Genomic DNA, 8,696 nt, shown 5'->3' on the forward strand with positions numbered 1-8,696 from the left:
TTTTTTTTTTTTTTTTTTTTTTTTTTTTTTTTTTTGGTTTTTCGAGACAGCGTTTCTCTGTATAGCCCTGGCTGACCTGGAACTCACTTTTCGAGCAGGCTGGCCTCGAACTCAGAAATCCGCCTGCCTCTTCTTCCCAAGTGCTGGGATTAAAGGCATAGGCCACCACGCCCAGCCCCTATTTAATTACCTTTTATTTTACGCAAAATCACCTTATGTTAAGCTCACAAGACTATTTTTCAAATTTTTTTCCTGATATCTGTGTCTATAATTAAAACTGTATTGTTTTACATGGATTGTTATAAGAGTATGTAATTCTTTTGATGATCTGACTCTTGCACTAATAATCATAGTAAATCCCTGTGCTATTAAAATAGCAAATCGGTTTAATTTCATGTGCTAGCTTCATTCATATACCAGACACTAGTTTATAATTCTGTGATATAAAAACAAAGTTCCAGTACTGACAGCACTAAACTGAATTAACATTTTTCATGAGGGTTTAAAGTAGGTTGCCGTTTAGCAGACTATACTGGTCATAATATTAGACATTCATTTTAGATGTTTCATTATGAAATCTCTGTATGTATAAGATACAATTATCTCCTGAGAGACTTTGCCAGATCTTGACCAATACAGATGTGGAGAATTGCAGTCAGCCATTGAACTGGGCACAGGGACTCCAATGGAGGAATTAGGGAAGGACTGAAGGAGATGAAGGGAACTTGTCTGGCATCAATGGTAAATGAGACCCTTGGTCCTGTGAAGACTTGATATCCCAGTGTAGAAGAATTCTCAGAAGGTGAGATGTAAGTGGGTAGGTGGGTAGAGGGAGTACCCTCATAGCAGCAGGGTAAGGTGGGCTGGATTAGGGAGTTTGCAGAGAGGAAACTGAGAAAGGGGATAACAATTGAATTGCAAATAAATAAAATAATAGTAAAAATAATTTGATAACAGAACAATTTCCAATAATTTAAAGATGTTCATAAACATATTTTAAAACTATTAAAAAATACCCATATTCTTTGTAAATACTCTTATTGATTCACTAGAAACTTATTATTATGACTAAGCCCCAAATTCAAAAATCTATTTAGAGTTTAGGACTGTACTCCTCCAAAGGACAGGTAATTTATACTTGGTCCCATTGCCAAACAATTTAAAATTCATAAGGAAATCCATGATAGTAACCTTTGAAAGGACATTCTTGACACATAGTTAAATTGAGAGCATGATATACACTTTCTTTATTTGAAAGAATTCTAGGTTTGATATTTTTTATTGTTATATGCTTAAATATATACTTCATTGGAATAAAATTTACTCCTCAATAATGTGCCATTAAGCCAAGGGTAGTTGTCTTTGACTTTTAAATACTAGTACAGGGTTAAAATCTCTGTGAGTTGAAGGCAGCTCAAACTCAATATGAAGTGCTACATCCTAGGCAACATAGTAGTATTTTTCTAAAAACAGATTAACTGGATATTATATCTCTGGAAATATATGTGCATGTACTTGGTCATTTGTGCATAGGTGTGAGGTGGGAGCACAGGTATGTAGTGGAAAGTGGTCAAGATTACATGTTTTTCTAATTTAATTTCGCTATATATTTTGAGACAGTGTCTATTGTTAAACTCAGATCACTATGAATTTAGATGAGTAAATTTAGACTAGGTAGTCCATGCTGGGATTACAGTTGGAAAAGGTCCTGTCATTTTTTGCTTGTTTATACATATGAAGATTCAAAGGACCCAAAATCAAGTCCTTATGCTCAAAAACATGCATATTATGGACTAAGTCAGCTTCCTAATGTTGAGCACATATATAAGTTAAAATAAAATAAGTTACTAAAAAATAAAGCAACAACAACAGTACTTACAAAATGAAGAATTATGGGAAAAATATAAACATATACATAAATGTGTGTGTGTGTATATATATATATATACACATATATATATATGCACATGTATATATATGTATATATACACATGTATATATATGTGTATATATATATGCATATGTATATATATATATTAAAGTGAGTAACAACTGTAAATTGGTTTTCTCACTAATACAGTAAAATATTTAACTCAAAATGGTTCACATGAAAATGAACCTAATCTTAGAGCCTAAACTGTAAAAGTATCCACAAGGGACAAAATTTGTAGAGAATACAATTTCAAATGACATACAAAAGCACCAGATATTATGTACCATATTCAATTGGAGATTTTGTGTTTCCAGAAAGAATTTAGGCAAAGATGCAAAACTGCATTAACACACATGATATACCAAAGAGACGTAATTATTATAAACACAATGTTACTGAATAGATACTGATAGTTCAGCCCAATTTCCTTGCTAAAGTAGGACAAGAAAATCCATTGGGTAAATTTCTTTCAAAGGGAATATAGAATAGGAGTCTCACACAAAACAGAGACATTTGATTTTCCACTACTCTCATGCCTTGCTTGACCTCATAGAAAGGGATGGGCAGACAAGGAAGTGAGAATAAACTATAAGAGCTACTATTTGGCAAAGAGCAGTAACTATGTAAACATGACTCTCAAACTTGTACTGGAAAGAATGTCCATAAATAATAATAAATAAGGTTGCTAGTGTTATATTTCTATGATTCCAGAGGGCATTGAATATCATGTGTGATACTGTCTTCCAAAGACAAATATTTTAGATCATCTTAGGTGGCCAATTGAGAACTGTTCCTGCCATAGCAGTTTTTAAGTATAGTGCCTGAAGAAACTGTAATGAGAAGTACATCCTCATTCTCCATCAGAAATAAATTCCCAAAGTGACTCATCCTCATTTAAAATGATGAAGCACTGCAAAACTGAGACAGGGATGATGATTCAGAGACGGGAAAGCACAGAAAGCAGAAGCAGGTGACTCACATCAGGAGTTCAGGGAATTCCAGCATGACCCTTGTTATGACAGATTTTTATTTGCTCTGTCTGTCACAAGTTTCTGAAGAAATACCAGTTTTTCCCCCTCTGGAGAAACTTATTATCAGTATTTGGCTAAATCAGGCTGATAGCTGGACAAAACCAGAAGCCTGTCTATAGAAACCTTGAGTGCAGTGAATGTTATTATCTATGGTTGTCTCTGTTTGGAGGAGTATGCACATTCAAAATGGATATGGCTTTAAAACAATCACGAGAGACAAAAAACAATCTCAATCCAAAAAATGAAAAGAACTCTGCAGTAATCTTATTCAACACTCTCTATACTGCTAATTCATCTGTGTCTCCTCCTTTTGTGTTTCAGCAGAAGAGTAGAAAATGGAAGAATAAAACAGTGAAAAAATGATTTACCCTGATCTCCGGCTCTAACTAACCATACATAAAAACACCCTGTGTTGTCAGGAGCCTGATTATGTACCTGGGTACTTGGTCTAGATCCTGGCTGTCCCTGATAAAGCATCCATATCTTTCTGTGCCTTTATTATTGTAACTCTGGGCTGCCAAGTAATGCTTGCTGCTCACTTGCTTGCTCATTTTTCCCAAGTGCCATGAAGACATCCATAAAATATCCCATTATATAAGATGTTTATGTATATTTCAGTAGCCTACATAAAGAGTGTTTAGATTTTGTAAAAGAAATTTTGAATCTTCATCAGCTGGGTATCCTGAGGAGCTCAGCCCACTTGGGATCCATCCATACTCACACCTCCATCCCCCACAGAATTCCATTCCCCTTCTCATATCAGCCTTCTGCTTGGGAAGATCACCAGCTTGTCTGGTCTTCTGAAGACAGCACAGAGTGAAAGGCTCCCAGGAGTTGAGCTGCAAAGGGGGCAACTTGTAAGAGACCTTACCAAATAGCCACAGCAGTTAGAATATCATGAAGGGCCCAGCAGAGTTGGGACTTATCATCTCCTCAATCTCCTGCTCCCTTAATTCTACTTCCTTTCCTGGCTTACCTTCTGCTACAGCAGACTACCTGCTCGTCTGTTTCACTGAAGACCCCATGGTCCAAAGGTCTCCCAGGAATTCCTCTGCACACAGGGAAATGGGTCCAATGGTCTGAAAGACCCCCTGGAGTTCTGCTGCACATAGGCCAACAGACCTCATAGTCTAAGGGTTTTCCAGTACAATAAAAAATATACAGGGCAACAGTTGGAACACTACTGTAAAGACCTAACAGTCTGAAGGCCTTCTAGGAGATCTGTAGTAGTGAGGGCAACAGATCTACAGCTTGTCTGTCCAACTTAAGATCCCACAGTCTGAATCTTACAGAAGAGACAATGCTGTCAGGGTAACAGGTCATTGGGACAAATGCCTATCTGAAGGCCACCCAATCTGAAGACCTCACAGGAGGTCTTTATAGGCAGAACCACAGGACCCCCATAAGACCTGCAGTATCTCAGGGACACAGAAATCAGGCTCCAGACAAAGACTACAAACTGGCTAACATAAAGGGATAACCAGATGGTGAGAGGTAATCACAAGACCGTAAGAAAAAGAAACCAATATACTTGGGAATCATCAGAACCCAATTCTGCCAGCACAGCAAGCTGTGGATGTATCAACACATCTGAAAAACAGAAAGCTGACCTAAAATCCTATCTCATGAAGATAATAGAGTCCTTTAAATAGGATTAAATAACTCACTGACATAAATAAAGGTAAACAGTTAGAAATTTTTAAAGAGGTCACAAATAAATCCACTAAAGAAATACAGGAAAACACAACCAAACAGGAGAAGGAATTGAACAAAGCTTTCCAGGACCTAAAAGTAAAAGTGGAAACAATAAAGAAACACAAATGGAGGCAAGCTTCAAAATGGAAAACCCAGAAAGTAAGTCAAGAATTATACATGTAAGCATTACCAATAGAATACAAGACATAGAAGAGAGAATCAAAAATGTAAAAGACACCTTAGAAGATATTGACCAAACTGTCAAAGAAAATTCAAAAGATAAAGTGCTCCTAACCCCAAATATCCAGGAAATACAGAATACCATGAAAAGACCAAATCTAACAATAATAGTAATAAGGGAGATCTAAGATTCCCAGCACAAAGACTGGAAAACATCTTCAACAAAATGCACAGAACAAAGAACGAATATTAAAAGCTTCAAGGGAAAAAAGGCCAAGTAACATATGAAGGCAGTCCTATTATGCTTACACCAGACTTCTCAACAGAGACAGTGAAAAATCAGGAAAGTCTGGATAGAAATCAAGCAAACCATAAGAAAGCACAAATGCCAGCCTAGACTACTCTACCCGGAAAACTTTCAGCATCAATGGAGAAACCAAAGTATCCCAGGACATAACCAAATTCAAATAATATCAATTTCAAATTCAAATCCAGGACATTTTAATTTTCAAATTCAGGACAAACCCAAATTCAGATAATACCAATTGAGGCCTATAGAGGGTTCTAGAAGGAAAACTACAACACAAGGACGTTATCTACACCAAAACAAACAAACAAACAAAAAACAACAACAAAATAAAAAAAAGAAAAAAAAACAAGAAATTAATCACCTCGCAATAAAGCCAGTAGGAGAGAATCACATGCACATAATGCCACCTACAACAACAAACATATTAGGAACTAACCATCATATGTTTTTAATATCTCAGTACCAACAGACTCGATTTCCTAATAAAAAGACATAAGCTAAGAGACTGGATACAGAAAAAGTATCCAGTATTTTGCTGCATAAAAGACACTTACTTCAGTAACAAAGATGGACACTAGCTAAGAGTAAACGGCTGAAAAAAAAAAATCTTACACGTAAATGGTCCCAAATAACAGGCTGGTATTTCCATTTTAATATCCAGTAAAATACACTTTCAACCAAAAGTTTTCAAGTAAGATGGGGAAGGACTCATCATATTCATCAAGGATAATACACCAAGATAAAGTCTCATTTCAGAACATCCATGCCCCAAATGCAAGCACATCCAGATTAACAAAAGAAACTTTCGTAAAACTCAAAACACACATTGAACACCACACAACAATAGTGGGATACATCAACACCCCACTCTCCTTAATGGACATGTCTTTGAAACAGAAACTAAACAAAGACACAGTGAAAATAATAGAGGTTATAAAACAAATGGATTTAACAGATATCAACAGAACATTTCACCCTAAAACAGAAGAATATACTTTGTTCTCAGCACTTTTACCTCTCAAAAATATATCATATGATCAGTTACAAAACAAGCCTCAAATGATACAAAAAGATTGAAAATAACAACAAAATTGACAGAAAACCCACATCATAGAAACTGAAAAGTTCTCTCCTCAATGATAACTTGGTCAAGGAAGGAATAAAAACAATTAAAGACTTCCTGGATTTCACTGAAAATGATGACTTAGAATACCCAAATTTATGTAACACAATGAAAGCAGTGGTAAGAGAAAAATTCATAGCACTAAGTGCCCTGGTAAAGAAACTGAAGAGATCCTACACTAGCAACTTAACAGCACACTTAAGAACTCTAGAACAAAATAAGAAACACACAAGAGGAATACAAGTCAGGGAATAGTCAAACTCAGGGTTGAAATCAAACAAACAGAAAAAAGACAATAATACAAAGAATCAACAAAACCAGAAGATGGTTCTTTGAGAAAATCAACAAGAAAAATAAACAACTACCAAACTAAATAAAGGGCCCAGACACAGTATCCAAATTAATCAAATCAGAAATGAAAAGGGAGACATAACAACAGAAACTGAGGAAATTAAAAAAAATCATCAACTCCTACTATAAAAGTCTATATTCAACAACACGGGAAAAAAGATAAAATGGATGAATTTCTACACGGATAACATGAACACATACAAAAGGTAAGTGAAGAGTAGGTAAACTATCTAAACAAGTCCATATCCCCTAAGGAAATAGAGGACATCATTATAAACTTCCAAACCAAAAATGCCTAGGGCCAGATGACTTTAGTGCAGAGTTCTATTAGGCATTCAAAGAAGAGCTAACACCAAAACTCCTCAAAATATTCCATAAAATAGAAACAGAATGAACTCTACTTAATTCATTCTATGAAGCCACAGTTACTGTGATACATAAACCACACAAGGACCCAAAAAAGAAAGAGAATTTCAGACCAATTTTGCTTATGAATATTGAAATAAAAATATTCAATAAAATTCTCAAAAAACAAATCCAAGAGCATGTGGACAACATCATTCACCTCCTTCACATACACTTCATCCCATGGATGCAGATTTGAAAAAAATATAAGAAGATCTATTAACATAATCAACTATATATACAAACTCAAAGAAAATAATTACATGATTATCTCATTGGATGCCGAAAAAGCATTTGACAAAATACCACACCCCTTCATGTTAATAGTATTGGAGACATGCACAAATTAGGACCCATAACTCAACACAATAAAAGCAATGTACAGCAAACCAATAGCTAATTACAAAATAAATGGAGAGATATTTTAAGCAATCCTACTAAAATCAGGAACAAGAAAAGAATGCTCACAATCCCCATATCTATTCAATATAATATTTGAAATTCTAGGTAGAGCAATAAGGAGATCAAAGAAATACAAATTGGCAAAGAATAAGTCAAAGCATCCCTATTTAAAGATGAAAGTAGTATAAATATGCAACCCCTAAAATTCTACCTGAGAACTTCTACAGCTGATAAACAACTTCAGCAAAATGAATGGATATAAGATTAAGTAAAACAAGTCAGTATCATTGCTTTACACAAATGATACATGGGATGAGAAAGAAATTAAAGAAATAAGACCTTTCACTACAGTCACAAATAATATGAATTATCTTGGAATAACTCTAATCAAACAAGTAAAGGATCAGTATGACAAGAACTTCAAATTTCTCAAGATAGAAATTTAAGAAGACCTCAGAAATGTAGAAATCTGCCATGCTGATGGATTGATAGGATTAACTTAGTAAAAATTACTATCCTACCAATAGCAATCTACAGAATCAATGCAATCCCCATCAGATTTTCAACAAAATTATTCAGAGACATGAAATGAGAAATTCTCAATTTCATACTAAGCAACAGCAACAACAATAGCATCAACAAAAAACCTAATAGCAAAAACAATTCTTAAAAATAAAAGATCTTCTGAGGGAATCATCATCCCTGAACTCAAGGAGTACTACAGAGCAGTAGTTATAAAAATTCATGGTATTGGTACAGAGACAGACAGGTCAATCAAAACAATAGAAATGAAGACCCAGAAATAAATCCACACACATTTAGACACATGATCTTTGACAAAGAAGTCAAAAATATATGATAGAAAAGAGAACAGCTTGAATAATTGGTGCTGGTCTAACTGTCAATCTGTATATAGACCAATGAAAATATATCCATCTGTGTCAGCAGGCACAAAGCTCAAGTCAAAGTAGATCAAGAACCTCAATATAAAACCAGATTCAATAAATCCAATAAAATAAAAAATTGGGAAAGAATTTTGAACTAATTGGCATGGTGGGAGTGGGGTTCCTAAACAAAATGCCAATGTTAAAGACTCTAATTCCAGAATTTATAAATGGGACTTAATGAAAATGGAAATTTCTGCAAGGCAAAGAACATGGTCAATAGGAAAAATTGGCAACCTACAGATTGGACAATTCTTCACATCAGATAGTGGGCTAATATCCAAAAATTCATAAAGTATTCATGAAACTAATCATCAAAATG

The sequence above is a fragment of the Mus pahari genome, chromosome 1 (assembly GCF_900095145.1).
Source record: "Mus pahari chromosome 1, PAHARI_EIJ_v1.1, whole genome shotgun sequence".
Taxonomy (NCBI): domain Eukaryota; kingdom Metazoa; phylum Chordata; class Mammalia; order Rodentia; family Muridae; genus Mus; species Mus pahari.